Raw genomic sequence first — 16755 nt, forward strand, 5'->3', positions numbered from 1 at the left:
GAGATTACCAATGCGTGCATGAGGCACAGAGCTCAGGGAAACATCTCTTAATGATCACCTATTAAAATTACCTAAGTTCGGAAAGTTTCCTTCGTTTGATAGGGCAATAGTAATCCTTATTTAAGCCAAGCGCTACCTGCTAGTAGGGTACTCTGCTACCAGCCTGCATCGCAGTGGCGCACATATCCTCGTCCCAAGGTCACCTCACAGGGCGGCAGCAGGAACCAGAACGACGTCACACGGAGTTTTCCCAGCATTCACACTTAGCCGTCGCGTTTTCGCACGCTTGAAAATTTTCACTTTTCATTTAATAGTGAAAAATAGATGTCGTCATTCAAAAATCTTAGAGCGTGAAATGCGTACTCCTAGATTAATAATCTTTCGATCTAGGCAATAAAAAATAACAGGAAACCACCCTATTTAGACTGGTTTACAGCTGGTAATTAAATTTATCACTTACAGAAAAATGGACTCTCACACCAACTTACTTAACCCATTAGTGCATAAAGTTATTGTAGTTGAATTTCATTTATAAAGTAATTATTCTGGATAATAAGGTTCATTTTAACTTATTTCTGCAATTTTTAAACGTTTACAATCAATAGTGTAAATAATACAACCCGTCTGAAATATCGGACCGTCAGTTGTCAGTGTTGATTATAGATTCAAAATAGTACAGAAAAAATTGATAGTAAATAAAATATAAATGTCGTCCTTAGAAGAAAAATGAGATAAAAGTTATCAACATATTGAGCAAAATACTACAGTAAAAAATAATTTACCTACCCCGTAAGCGTGACTGAAAATTTTTTCAATGCCATGTCTCACATGAATGCTTCTCAAATCGATAAATTCCAGGAGTCAGCTAACTTATTAGAAGGGCGGTGAAGACAGACGTCCATTTGAACTTAATATAGTATCAAAATGTAGCACAAGTCAACTGGAGCCCATAAAAAAAATTAAATACGCGCGTCCGATATATCGGACGCCATTCTCTAATGAGTTAAATCTACATAATACCCCCATTCTCTCTTTGGTAATGTGCCCCACGGAAAGTTAATAATTAAACTGAAATCTTAAGGCCTAGACGAAAATGTCATGTCCTGGGTAAGCGAGCTTTTAAGCGACCTCTTCCAAAGAGTAGTATTAGAGGGTGCAGTCTCCAACGAGGTTAGTGTCACTTCTGGCGTTTCTCAGGGTAGTGTCATTGGCCCACTTCTATTCCTTCTTTAAATAAACGACATTGGTGAAGTAGTGCAAAGTATGCTTTTAAGATTTATTTACGATTTAAAAAAATGGGACCATATTAGTTACTATTACAACCACCTTAACTGGCTTAAGTGTAAAGAGCGTCGCACCCTTCACATAATAGCTGGGTGTATACGGGTGTATGCCGCGTGTCGTACTGGCGCAATCTCCAGTACGACACGCGGCATACACCCGTATGTGAGTTATTTTTAATCGTCATTAGCCGCGAAAGCTTCAATCGAGAAATAAGAAAGTGAATATAAACAAAAGAAATTTAACTTGGGGTTAAGGAGGCATTCTTCAGAAACCCATATGTGCTATGTTTAAACCTATTGATATTTGTACTGCTTCTTATTTAGGCTGGGAGAGCATTGTATTTACGGCTGAAACGTTGAATGTTATTTCAAATAGTTCATTCATTTAGTCTATTTTCAACCAATAATAAACCGGAAATTATGAGTTGACATTGAATAAAAGACATACAAGCTTATATAGACTTGCCTCTGAGTTTGCGGCGTATTCTGAAATTTGAATGCCAAACAGGCAAACCAAGTGCTTTCATAATCTGGACAGGAGAAGTTTCTCGAGTTTGCAGGGTGAACACAGTTCGGAGCACAGCATTTGTTCACTGAGAAAATCATGAAGTAAAACTGAGTGGGAAATATTCACCACATCCATGCAATGGTCATGGTGAGGGAGGCCGTCATCCTCATTCCGTTATTATATGAGAAAAAAATGCACTAGAAAGATGCACGCACCCTTAGAAGGTTTGGACGAATTTTCCCCCCGCATTCCATCCTATCTACACCTACGGGCTGATGAAATGATCCTGTGAACAATTCTTGGTGGCAATGGGGCGGCAAGGGGATTAGGGAGCATTTATTTCTCTTAGCGCCAAGACCTTATTGCGGAATGACGTGCTGACAACGCTGTACAGCATTTAAGGGATCTATTTTCTATGAAAATATGAAGAAAGTTGTGCAGAGGAAAGCATCTAGCGTTTACTGTAAGTTTCTCGCATAGTGACTTATGTATTCGCTTTTGATCACTCATAATTTTTCTCACTAAGGGCAGGTTAGAGTGACTTCTGGCGTTCCTCAGGGTAGTGTCATTGGCCCACTCCTATTCCTTCTTTATATAAACGACATTGGCGAAGTAGTGCAGAGTAAGTTACGATTATTTGCAGACGACGCTGTAGTTTACAGAGAAATTCGTTCCAGCAAAGATATAGATGAACTAACGAATGACCTTGCTGCTATCCAAGCTTGGTGCGATGCTTGGCAGTTAGAATTAAATTTGGAAAAATGCGTCGTAATGAATTTCTGGAAGAAGAATAACTCCCTACAGCGTAACTATGACATTCGGGGCGCGCAGTTAAAGGCACTTGAATCTGTGAAATATCTAGGGGTTAGACTCAATAATGATCTATCGTGGAATAAACATATTCGAGAAATAACCGGTCAAGCTAATCGTAAAATGGGTTTTGTCAAAAGAATATTAGGAAAGTGCGACGACAAAGTGAGAGAAATTAGCTACTTTTCCCTCGTTAGACCACATTTGGAATACGCTGCCAGTGTTTGGGACCCTCATGAAAAAGGCTTAATAACAGAGTTAGAACGCGTGCAAAGAAGAGCTGCCAGGTATGTGAAAGGTCGTTACGATAGTCTTGTTAGTGTAACTGACCTCTTAGATAAACTCGGATGGGAATCTCTGTCGGACCGTAGATTGAAAAATAGACTAAACCTTTTAGATAAATTCAAGAGCAGTGTCTTTTCTGACGAAGTTAACCATATCTTGCGGACGCCAACGTACTACGGAAGATCAGATCATATAAATAAAATAAGAGAGATAGATTGCAGAACAGACAGATTCCGAATGTCATTTTTTCCACGATCAATAAGAGATTATAACGGCAGCAATAGAACGCGTAAATAGATTGCATGACTTGTAGTGTAGCCTACTAACCTATGTAAAACTTACTGCATGTTTCTGAATTTCTATTCTATATTCTATTTCTAACAGCATATAGCAGTATAGTTTGTTATTATACGGGACGTTTCTTGGACGGTGTGGTGTGCATGTGGGAGTCCAAATGCATGCTGCATGCTGGTGATTGATCACCCCCTGCCAAACACCCTAGAGGTGGCTCGCAGGGTAATTTGTAGATGTAGATGTAGATGAAAACCGGCCCTCAATGGTTTCATGAATATTTGAAGGTGAGTGCACAAACGAGAAGTGTGCATACGATAGGCGTGAAACACTTGATGTATTAAATCTCACAGGATGTAGAATTCTGCTAAGTATACACAATGCGAGTTCGACCACCAATACAGAAATATTTGAACGATAATGCCATTCGGTCTTCTGCCGGCCAGCCGCCCTCAGCCGCTGAGGCTGAGGCTCAGCGTAGCGGTGCGTCGCTCAACTTAAAACTCTCTAGATGTCGGATAGGCAAGTATAGGCTTGATTTTTTCTCTATCTCGTTGTATATACACTTCCTAAGGATTCTTCATAGAAATCTTCGAGGAGCACAAAACTATATCGATACATTTTACTAAAAATAGGCCCAAAAATAGCTAACATTATAAATAGTTAAATATTGTTATAGTATATTCTGAAACGAATAAAAGTTACCATAATATTGAGCAAAAATATGCTAAATTTCCGTATTAAAATTGACAGATGAACCCTATGAAATTAAAATAGTCATTTATTAAGTTGAATTTCCCTAAATAAGACTATTTCTACGCGTCGGGCGTTTTAGGCTGAATACGCCGATGTTTGACGGTTTACGCAGGTCAAGACAGTAATCACACAGACCTGTCAGGTGCGAAATATTGTAGGCCATATCCTGTAGAATCCGAATAAATAATAAAAAATTTCCCCGTAAAAAGTCCGAAAAATGACTTTTGGCCAGCTTTTTTCGATTTCGGACCGCTGTCTTTACGATGCATGCCGGCACTTCCTGTCGTCCTGCGTACCCTCGTCGTAACCCTTTTCCCGCTCTCAACCATAATACCCTTTTGGGGTCACCCTGTTCCTCCACGATCGCCCCCTTGCGTCGGGGGCACTGAGTACGCTTCCACGCGAGGATGCCTTTGCTTGAAAGCACGAGGACGGCGGCGAGACGCGATGCGATGCAACGACAGCGACGGCGGCGGAGGCGAGGGGAGCGAGGGATTGGGTGAGGAGTTTCCCCTCTTTTTACGACCTCAACACCGTGACCGTCTGCACCCCCCACCGCGCATGTGTGGGTGGGGGAAAGAGTAAGGAAATGGGCGGGGGAGGGATCCTTGGTGCACACCCATTGTGTGCTTACCCCGTTTTGAAGCATCGCCCTGCTGCACACCCAAACTTCCAAAAGGCTCGTCTTGACATCTAGGCCACAAGAGAGCATACAGAGGGGACGAAGAGCACCTTAATCGCGAAAACACGCATCTCACCGTGCTCTCCGAGTGAGCTGTGTATCTAGTCACGGAGTCCCGTGCTAAGGCGGTTAGATTCTAATTTTTGGTAGTTTTTCCTTATTCATATTAAAATTGTACTTAGTAATTAACTGAGTATATTAAAAATTTTATTTTTATAAAATCAAATGGCGATTCCATCACATAAATAAAGAAATAGAGGCTAAACCGCTGCTCAGATATAATTTTTTTTGGAGGCATGTGAATTTTTTCGGAACTACGCTTTCTTGCATCTTTAGTACATACTGGAAGGTACATATTGCAGTAAGTATAACTCATAACAATATTTGGCAAGAGTAGTGGAAAAGTTTTACCTTTGCACGAATGTGGAATTATAATTTGTTGTTACCATGCATAGCAATATTATGACCGTGTGGTGTGCATATTAGAATCCTCCTGCATGCTGGTGATTGATCACCCCCTTCCAAACACCCTAGAGGTGGCTCGCAGGGTATTATGTAGATGAATAGTTAATATTAAAATAATGTGTAATCACACTTTTTATTAATTATTTTAAGGCGTACGACACGTTTCGGCTCACATCGCGTGATAAAAGACGCCACAGTGCTTGAGAACATCGCATTTATACATTTGAGGAAGAGTTGGGGGAGGATTTGACGATTTTGAGGAAGGGGTACAGAACAGACGTACAGAGGCAGTGAGAATGCACACAGTCTCTCCCCATTGTTGCTCTATTTCCCACCCCTTTTCCAAATCATCCCCCACCACTTTCACAAGTGTATAAATGAATGAATGTGCTCATGTACTGTTATATCTTTTACCAGATGATGGCTCCATGAGCCAAAACGCGTCATACGCACCAAAATAACCGTGGAAGTGTGCAATTAATTTTATTCCAATGCGTCGAACTTCCGCTGTATCACACTTGAATCGATCGGTTTATTTCGAAGCAATAGTATCACCTTAGAAACTCATTTAACCAACCTAATTTGCCGAGCAACAATGATGAATAGGCTCCAGGCGTACACGTTCCACTAAACTACACGGAATGTGTTGTACGTTGGTATATCCATTCTCCCTTATCCTCTTCTGTTCCTCAAACTCCTTAGGGCACTCGAAGTGGAGCGATTTATTCGATATCCAAGCACTGGACGCCTCTTTAACCAGAGCCAATAGAGTTTTGTATTAGTGTCAAATCATAAATAAAAGGGTATTTTCAGGTTCCACTTTGAAACTTTATTCGCTGCACTGCACGACGTGTTTTGACGCTTTCACGTCATAGTCAGGTGTCACAATAAACAGGTCATGTATTTAATTTATGACGGAACGGTTCCACCGCACCTAACCTGTAACAACCAGATTCACAAAAATCCTAGCTAATGCGTATTGTCTTAAACTAATGCTAAGATTGAATCGAAATAATGTGAATTCTCATTCGTTACGATTTCAACCATTCATAGGAAAAAAATATTTTTCAAGATTTATTTTATCAGAAAATGTGAAAGAAACGAAATGGGTGTAAATTGTCTTGTTTTTCTTTCCACTAAACTGCCTTTCGATATTTAGTATCATGTAATCTCACGTTCAGGCGCAACATTTTCGCAAAAATATGAGTTACTTAGGGTCAATTGTTTGTGGAGCTCCGGTGGAATGATCCGTAGTGAAAACAACGTATGCAGACTCATCTTACTGGTGTGCACCAGAGATTTTAATTACAGCATACAATTACGAAATTAAGTAATAAATTTGGTTATGTATTTATTATACTGAATACCCACTAGTCTTTCCTCAGGAAAACGGTCAGGCATTTGTGGAAAAATTAACTGTCTATCAATGGTTTGTATTTTCAGCCGATTTGCATCATCCCACTCCCACTCAAACCGAAAGAGCTCTTCTGTAGAGTTGCAGAGAGATCACATGCACCTCTACCCAGCGGAATTTTCCAATTGTATCATTCTTGTTTAAGTCTTATAAAATGTGTAAGACCATACTGACTCAACCGCACTCGCGATAAGCATGTTAAGATTGTAATTTTCCCGTGAATCTGCATTCAAAGCCATTATGAAAGACTGCGTATGCGTCGGACCGCCTCCAAACTAATGACGACTGTCACGCGCGCGACGAGTTCGATAATCCGTTGTGTTTTCAGCTTATTAAAACCACTTGTCTGTTTCCACACACTTTTATTTTCGCTGACAGCTGGTTTTTGGCAGCTTGTGCCATTATCAAGGCACCTTGATAATGACACAAGTTGCCGAAATAAAAAATGGTGAAAATAAAAGAGTGTGGAAACAGACAAGTGTTTTTAATAAGCTGAATATCAAAGATTTTCACCGTGTCTCGCCGGACACTGTATCTTTTCTCCGTTGTGTTTTAATTCATGTCCACATGGAGTGAGTTTCCCCCACGAAAATTTTCATCACTTTCAGCTCGAATAGAAGTGATACGTTTCGGTGTTTTTGCGTTTGAAACGGGGTTTCCTCGTACAAATCTCGACTTGACAATTAGGCCTGCGGCGGGCGTGAAACTGTTGCTGATTTCTCTGCCTCCATAATTCCTCTCGGCAAGAAGGGAAAAAGGATTGGCACTCCACACCCTATTGCGGTCCCATTGTGCGTGCGCCATTGTCCTTTGCAGCCCATGGCGGTGGCTGGTGAGCGTGTCGCATGGGGGCTGAATTTATGCCCAGCGGGATTGAGGGTAAACTGGGAGGGGGGTTGGAGGGGCTGCATGTTTACAGCGCAATACATCTCCCTCTTGAGACGGCTGAAAAGATTATGATTGTAAGCAAGGATACCGACCTCGTTGGTGATCGAATGCTGGATAGATAGATATCTTCATTCGGGTGAGGTTGAGACTAAAACTCTTCCACCCAACCCCTCGTCATCGTCATTGCTATACATATAAAGGTACGCGCAGTTAAAGGCAGTTGAATCTGTGAAATATCTAGGGGTTAGACTCAATAATGATCTATCGTGGAATAAACATATTCGAGAAATAACCGGTCAAGCTAATCGTAAAATGGGTTTTGTTAAAAGAATATTAGGAAAGTGAAACGACAAAGTGAGAGAAATTAGCTACTTTTCCCTCGTTAGACCACATTTGGAATACGCTGCCAGTGTTTGGGACCCTCATGAAAAAGGCTTAATAACAGAGTTAGAACGCGTGCAAAGAAGAGCTGCCAGGTATGTGAAAGGTCGTAACGATAGTCTTGTTAGTGTAACTGACCTCTTACATAAACTCGGATGGGAATCTCTGTCGGACCGTAGATTGAAAAATAGACTAAACCTTTTAGATAAATTCAAGAGCAGTGTCTTTTCTGACGAAGTTAACCATATCTTGCGGACGCCAACGTACTACGGAAGATCAGATCATATAAATAAAATAAGAGAGATAGATTGCAGAACAGACAGATTCCGAATGTCATTTTTTCCACGATCAATAAGAGATTATAACGGCAGCAATAGAACGCGTAAATAGATTGCATGACTTGTAGTGTAGCCTACTAACCTATGTAAAACTTACTGCATGTTTCTGAATTTCTATTCTATATTCTATTTCTAACAGCATATAGTAGTATAGTTTGTTATTATACGGGACGTTTCTTGGACGGTGTGGTGTGCATGTGGGAGTCCAAATGCATGCTGCATGCTGGTGATTGATCACCCCCTGCCAAACACCCTAGAGGTGGCTCGCAGGGTAATTTGTAGATGTAGATGTAGAAAGGTTAATAAATTTTTACAATATCAAAATATGAAAATTCGATATTCAATATTAGTGAAATGCCAAACCAGATAAATGGTATATGTGGAAATTTAGTACAAAAAAGATTTGTTTGTGGGGAAAAACATTGCTCTGCAAGAATGGGGGACGTGAAAAATCTGTGAAAACATACTGATTGAAAACTAATATTATGATACTTGCAAAATACAACATATTCCATGAGGTTTCAACAAATTGAATACATGTAAAAAAAGAGATAAAACATAGCATATACATATATATAAGCAGTTGGAGGGATCTCCTCCAATATATTCGTTGACTTATATTCACCGTTGATTTATATCAGTGGTGCAATTTGCCGTTAAAAAATTTGGCTTTGCCAGGATTCAGACCCGGCTAGGGTCATGATCTCCTTTGGACTTACATGTTCACTAAATATTTGTGTCTGAACGTGTTTATCACGTAATTTAAAATCCTAAAAGAAGTTTTGCGATAAAAAAATCTTGGGCACCGTCATCAAGGCAGATGAGTCACTTGGATAATTTGACCGATGACAGCCTGAAAAGATTGGAACCCGTCAATTGTAAAATAACACAATTAAGTAGTTATATTCGTCTAAGTTTTGAGACAGACTTTTTCTCTGTAGATCTTTTAAGATACTAATGCTTTCGCTTCAACAGGAATATCAGTTCATTTTCAGGAGTTAAAAGGAATTTTTGTAGAACGTTGTGGGGAACTATACCGATATCCATAGAACCGGTTAGAAATTCAGCAGAGCTCTTAAAGAAGCAGCCTAGGGTTTCTAGTAAATGTCTCAAGAAAATTTTGGGAATCATTTTCAAATTTCTCGTGGTTTTCCTGTATTTTAAGATACTGAAGGTATGGATAAAATATTTTTGATGCAAAACATGATTTTAAAAATCATGAAGTAGGTCCTTCTACGTGTATCCACAGTGCCAACCTATGCAGTGCTAAGCATTCTATAGGTGCCGTGGTTTTTTACAATGAAATAATTGTGCTTCATGTAATTACAAAAGTAAAATATACAAAACCTCATATTTCCTAAGCCAAAATCCACGAACTCCTCCAGGTAAACAGCAATAGAACTGCGAATAATTTTAACAGTAGGTTGGATCTAAGGTTCCCGATATGTTTCTCCATACGAGTCAAGGCTTTCGGGCATTTCTCCGCATCACCTATGGACTACACAACGCGGAGGAACGCCCGAAAGCCATGACTCATACAAATCAAACCGTATATGTTCACAAAACAAGGACTTAACCTGTGCAACAAACTGCCGTCTGTCATTAAATGCCTTGAGCTTTGATAATTCAAACAAATTGTAAAGGCCTGGTTACACGGTACAATTCACATGTACAAGTTAATGTCTAAATGTATGAACGCGTGAATGAACACGAAAATACACCGTGTAACCACCTAACTCGTGCGACCGCATGAACAAAAAATAAAGTATTTGGTTCATACATTCGTACATCTTCCGTTCCAGTCCACGAAAATCATTCAAGCATTCACACATTAACTCTTACGTGCTAACCGCGTACCGATTAACAAGGATTTTACATATGTATCGAAAGGAAAACTTGCAAATGTACTTTTAACCCGGAGCAAATGATTAATATCAAGTACTTGGATTGGAACCGTGCCTCAGATAAGTTCTGAATATATATGTAAACCCTCAATTCGATTGAAGTGGTGGTAGTCATTCGGCTATCCGAGTCCCGAAAGTCAATTTCCGGATTAGTAGTAGCGGTAGTCGTGTGGAGAGAAGCTTGGATGCAAAGAATGAGTGAGTTCGTGTGAGGGGTGCAGAAGTGTTGTTGTGCAGAGGGCGGAGGAAGCGCGTGGCGTTAAGCGGCTGCTGAGCCAATGGGGGCAGGTGCATTATTATTTCCCCACCACTCCAAAGCCGGAAGTTACTTCCCGTTTTTACTTCCGTCCACGATCCAATCGGCGCCGTTTCCACATAAACGCAGACGGCAGCGCCAAACACACCCCACGACGACGACGCACCGTACTATTTTCTCCCATTCCCCTCACCATTTTACTATCGGAGAAAACCGTACTCCATCGTACTGCTCACACCGCGAGAGAACAGGAATATTAACTTGAAATGTATTTTATACAGGGGTTGGTCTGGTGGCTAGAGTGTTGGCTTCCCACCCCGTAGGCTCGGGTTCGAATTCCGGCGGTGGCAGAGAATTTTCGGTGAGACTCCCCGATCCCTGATCGAATGTTGTGAGGAGGAATCTCGCCGTCTTTCGATGAGGGCAGGCTAATGCCGACACCGGGTTTCTCTCCACCCTTCCACATCTACCCTTCCCTCATGGCGCGAATGACTTCAGCTGTCGGTCGCCTCCTCCAAGTACCATGCGTATTTAAACACTCATTTGACGTTCATATCCTCAGTATGTGTAGAATTGAAGAACACGGGGCGTGTAGACCCAATGAAGAATTCGGTCACTTATTGCGTTGTCCCTCACCGCGAATTTTAATGGGTTTACAGAATTCAACACTCACGTCACTGTGGGAAAGGGTGACCCAATTTTCACCGAGAAATAGCCAATGATGATATGACGCTAGTTACCAAATTTTACATTCATGACGATGTTATGCACAGAGGAAAATTAAATAATAAACTTTCTTAGGTTCACTATTATATTTGAAAAAGCAAGGTCCGGGTTTCATAGCATTGTTACACCACCTGATCTGACTGTGCAACAATTTAATGGAACCCGGGTCATGATTTCTCAAATGTAATAGCGAACCTAATTTCATTTTACGTAATGAAAAGGTTTCATAAAGTTAAGCCTGAAATCATCAGTTATATGGGTGGGTTGGGAGCCGAGGGGTACAAGGGATTTCTTTTTTCTATGCACAGTTAGGTACAGACATTAGGAACAGAAAAAAAAACTAGATAAATCAGATATTTAGTAAGGCATTTGATTTTCCACTCGATGTCAGTACAGAACATAGACTCATTCGTATCCCTTAGCAACCAAGTTTTTGTGTATTTCTTCTAACAATTAACTTTACCTACAATTATGCTGAAAAAAAATCAACTGTACCCCTTGGCTTCCAACCCACTCATATGTTTTGCATTGAATTCATAATATGTCATTGTTATTCCTATATTCTATAACAAATACTGAGGATTTACAGAGGTCTCCCCGTGGTGATTATTTTTGAAAACCGATCGTAAAGCTGCCGAAGTGGTGAAAGAAGGCAAGCTGTATTGGGAAGGACTAGGTCCCCTCCTGAGGGGCCCTCATGCGAGCCACTATCAAATCGAGTGGTGGTATATCGCGGAGCGATCTTCCATTTTTTTCCTCCTCCATTAATTTGGCCCCATTCACATTCAAAGGGTGCCTTTAGAGCTTAAGATCCCATCTTCAGGTGGCTGCAATTTGTAGATCCAGTCAAAAAGCACGCGGAAGTCGCAGCAAAGGATGCATCTTCGCGTGCACCCCAACCGCACACCTGCTTCCGTGCATTCACCCCACGAGCCACATTGTTTATTTCTATTTCTATTTTTTACAAATAAATTCGACCGTCTGGGAGGATATCATTAAGAAATTTTCCAAATCACACTTTTCTTAAGGTTATCACTATCAAATCCGTGTCCCTTCCTGTAAAACACGGAGCTCGTCTCTTTTCCATCTACCTCTCCCCCGTTTATCGATGATCCAGAGATCCCTTACCTACCGCCTACCTCTTACCTACAATTCCATCAAAGCTCCTTCTGTTGATATAACATCATCAATTTCATCATTTACGATCGCCATCAGGAAACTTCCTCTTTAAATCCCTCTTTTCTTTCTCCACCCTTCCCAAATAACAAATGAGCGGGTTAGGCGTTCATAGAAGTGAAGTATTAAGTGATATCTGTGACTATTTAATCATGTTTTTTTTTGTTGTTGTTTCTTCTTACACTTTATTATTTAACCATTTGTTTAAAAATCCAATATAAAAGGTCTCATGTACAGTTTTTGGGTTTATTGCAAATAAAAAAATAAATACTTAAATAAAAAACTGCTTTGAATATTTTTGGGATGATTTTAAAGTTCCGTTTCCTCGCGACCGATGAGAGGAAGTAATTTTTGGCAATTCCTGAAGAGGAATTTCAATAAATAGGGGAAGATCATGATCTTATTTCAAGTTCAACCCATAAGTATATACGAAATTTAAGAGGTATACGATAAGGGTACCACAAATAAGACACTATCGTGAAATATGACGTACTATAACATACGGACACGCTGAAAAGAACACTCACGAAGTAAACTAAACGGTACTTTCTGTGCCGGAATTATCTGCAACGTCTGGGAAAGGAATCGAACTCATATCTATCAAGACGTTGAAAAAAATGCCCCTTAGTGCACGCTATGCAGTATCTCAAGACTTATTCTGGATTTACTGCTTAGGGCGTACATAAATCGTTAAACGAATTATGCTGGGAGCCTGTAGAGTCTCAGAGTCAGCGCGCTAGGTTTAGATAACTTGAGCACTTGAGAATAGATATATTCTGGAGCGAAACGGAGAACATCATATAATAACCTCCCTATATTTTCTGATCCATCGGCAACAATAAATAAAGGGTGATATTTTGCCGAATGGATAGGAATTGTACATCGTTTTCCCCTGAAGTAAAGGATTTTAATGAATTCTAGTCTGAGCTGCGTTTCAGCATTTCCTTTTTATTCGTGAACGTGTGGTGCGTTAAAAACTCCCGCTAAACGCCTATTGAAGCTGCTTGTGGGGTAGTATGTGGGTATATTAGATAGCAAAGAGTTATGAACTGTTTGAGGGAAATGAAACAGTTTAAAAATCGATCAGATCGCAAGTGCATCGCTATAATCAGAAATATAGCGTAAGGTCTGCTAAGAGGTGGAGTAAATCCTGCAGCATTTCCATAATTTTTTATAGAAATAGTATTTGAACAATACTGGCCAAAGTGACTGATTAAAAGTTTACTTTGGGAGTAATTGCGTCGCGACGCGTAGTTATTAAAGTCCCCACTCTCCATTTAAATCAAATTGAGTTGTTTTAGGCTTAATCTCTATGAGATGATCGATGCCTTCACTGCACAAACGCTCAACAATCGCCCACGGAATCAAATCCGCTCATCTAGTACTACTATGGCTATTAGATGAGCGGATTCGGTGGTTGTTGAGCGTTTGCGCAGTGGTGGTATCGTTATATCTGAAATTTTAAAGGCCCACCTTATGATAGCAAAAACTGTATTGAAGCCTGTCGCGAAGTGGCATTAAATTTTTTGAGGATAATTGCAAGTAAATCCTAATTTATTCACCCCGTTTTCAACCGCACGATTTCGGCAAGTTCTGCTACCTGCACAATCACATTCCGCCAGCTCATGTATCCTTCTAAGGGACGCTAGTCCAGATTATTAATTTTCAGAGAATGGATTTCATCGAGTGACATTCTGGGGAAGACGTCGGCTAATCCGTTTTGCCCAAATCTCCACCAAAAGAATTGTTGGCCTATTTATTATGAAATTTTAGATACCCAGTCGATACCTTTACGAGTTTTAAGGGTATGCACAATACACACTAGTCCTGGCACGCATTACGCGAGTAAAATTCATGATATGGTTTTAAATATTTGGGGTAAAATGATATAAACGTCTTCTACGACCCACGGTAATTATTACGGCAACCATATATTTAAATTTGGCTCAAGTAAATGTTGAAATCTCAATATTTTCTAAAACTTGGAGTCCAAACATGCAATCCAGCATTTTATTTAGTTTTTCATGTTGTTGTAAATAATTATTAAAACGTTGGATTTAAGCACTCAAGGCATGAATCAAAATGTTCGTATAAAAAATAATTCGATTATCGTTTTACTTCAATTTATCGTAAATACATCGTAGTATCGTTTTAGTAATCGTTTAATTCTAATACTTTTACTTCGAAGCATCGCATCATTGGTCTGGACGCGTTGCATATCGTGAGGGATTAAAAATCGACGGTCGAAATGAGGTTCCGTTGGACTCTTCTGCATCTCACCGCTGCGTTGGGCGGACCACTCGCTCACCACTCCCATCTGGCGGCCAAATTGCAATGCTTCGATTGCGACTCCAGTCACAATCACGAAGAACTGGCACGACTTTCGAATCTATCTCGCGGTACGTACCCGCGATGAAGTTAGCCATGGCTTTCCAACACAAGACGTGTCTCCTCACGAGGGGGGTGTAGCTCAGTGGTAGAGCGTTCGCTTTGCATGTGAAAGGTCCCGGGTTCGATCCCCGGCACCTCCACGCTTTTTACACGATTTTAAATTCTCTATTAAATACATTTTCATGGATTATCTACACAAATGGATGTTTTACTGCCATTCGATTGGTTTTTTTTAATCTTAAAGAGAGATAATACATTTAAATGCTTTAGAATATCAGTAGTTATTCGTTAGTGGTATTAGTTAGTAGAAATAGTTTTTTGTGGTGGTTGCCTCTCCTTGATGGCTATATTTTTGGAACGATCCCTTTTTGCAACATAAAATTTAAATGCTTCATATCCCCCGCTTTGATAGACACTGCGAATTTCTTCTTTGATAGTCAAGCAATAATCGGATTAAAAACATTCCCTGGCATGTCTCATAGGTTCCATTCGAGTTAGTTTCAAAGTTAATAGGGTAGTTTCCTTCATTAACGAAAACGAAATGCATTATTTGCGATTCGTTACCCACCATTAGTGTATTCATAATATACAAATTATTTGATTTTAGAAATCTCAGTTTAGACGAATGGCCATGGTCAATTTTAACCTCATTTGAAAAAGGCCAGATTGGCGCCCATGCGATGCCACTCCACGTGACGTCACAGGGACCTAGTTTCTACTCGAGAGGATATCAGTTTTACATCGTCTGAGATTACCAATGCATGCATGAGGCACAGAGCTCAGGGAAACATGCCTTAATAATCACCTATTAAAACTGCCTAAGGTCGAAAAGTTTTCTTCATTTGATAAGGTATTAATTATCCTTATTTGAGCCAAGCACTACCTGCTGGCAGGGTACTCTGCTGCCTGCTAGCAGCCTGCATCTCAGCTGTGCACACATCCTCGCCCCAAGGTCACCTCAGTTGCGGCAGCGGGAACCATAACGACGTCACACGGAGTTTTCCCAGCATTCATACGTAGCCGTCGCGTTTTCGCGCGCTAGAAAATTTTCACTTTTCATTTAATCGCGAAAAATAGATATAGTCATTTAAAAACCTAAAAGCGTGAAATACGTAGTCCAGGAGTAAATAATCTTTCGATTTAGGCAATACAAAAAGTAATAGGAAACCACCCTATTCTCTGTTTAAAATCCATATCGTCCTGAAAGGAAGGCGACCAGCAGGCAGGAACAATTGCACACTAGCAGAAAAAATGCTCACTACGTGGTAGTGTGCATGCAGAGAGACCACCTATAGTAAGGACTATTATTATTATAATGCTCGATTATAAATATTATGAGATTTGGTAGTGTGCATGTAGGAAATATATTAAAAATCTAATAAAACCGTGTAAAAAAATGCATTTATGAAAACAGCGCGAACTCATTCATGAGAGGGGTTAAGATCCAACCAAGTGTTCATCTTTTAATACAACTCAAAGATATCATACAAATTTAAACGCACCCTTAAATTTTGAGCTTTTATTTATTGCAATTAGTATTATATTTTACTAGAAAAACTTTTATTAATAATCTATTAAGATATGGATACCTTTTCTGAGCTAACCGTAATGCAACATTTTCCAATTTTAAAATCTGAAGGAATTATTATACGCAATTAATGAACACCCAGATATTCGCATGCATGATTCTTCCTATAAAATGCTTTATCGTATTATTGACTTTATATCGATTCCTACGGAGTGCTCCATAAAGTTTTTTTTCTGTGAAGACTGATATTGATTTAATTTCGTTGTCTCAACACAAATTTCGTTTCATGAAATACACTACATTCATATGGTTTACAATAAAATATTATTTTATGCTTTATCACATTGTGTTAGTAATTAATTGAATTAATCAAGCAAATACAAAGAGCATATGCACAGGAAGCTAAAATTTTATTTATTATAAGTTCTTCTCAGATTAAAGCTGTCTAGTATGAGTGGAAATGCATAGGGATGGCAACGATAATCGTTTGATGGAAATAATCGATTTTCTCTTCCGATTAATCGATTAGTGATATGAAAATAAGTAACCATAATTGAATGATTAATAAACTATGATAAAATTAATCGAAATAATCGAAAATCGGAATGAATAAAGACTTATGTATTTTTTATTTAAACTTTGACTTCATATTAATTACCTCATCTGTTATTAT

The 16755-nt window shown here is 39.6% G+C and overlaps 1 non-coding gene across 1 annotated transcript; it reads left to right on the forward strand.

Moving 5' to 3' along the window:
* Window positions 1-14622: 14622 nt before the first annotated feature.
* Trnaa-ugc lies at window positions 14623-14694 on the forward strand. The gene has a single exon. It is a non-coding gene; the product is annotated as a tRNA-Ala (tRNA).
* Window positions 14695-16755: the final 2061 nt, after the last annotated feature.

The sequence above is a fragment of the Ischnura elegans genome, chromosome 2 (assembly GCF_921293095.1).
Source record: "Ischnura elegans chromosome 2, ioIscEleg1.1, whole genome shotgun sequence".
In the NCBI taxonomy this organism is placed as follows: Eukaryota; Metazoa; Arthropoda; class Insecta; order Odonata; family Coenagrionidae; genus Ischnura; species Ischnura elegans.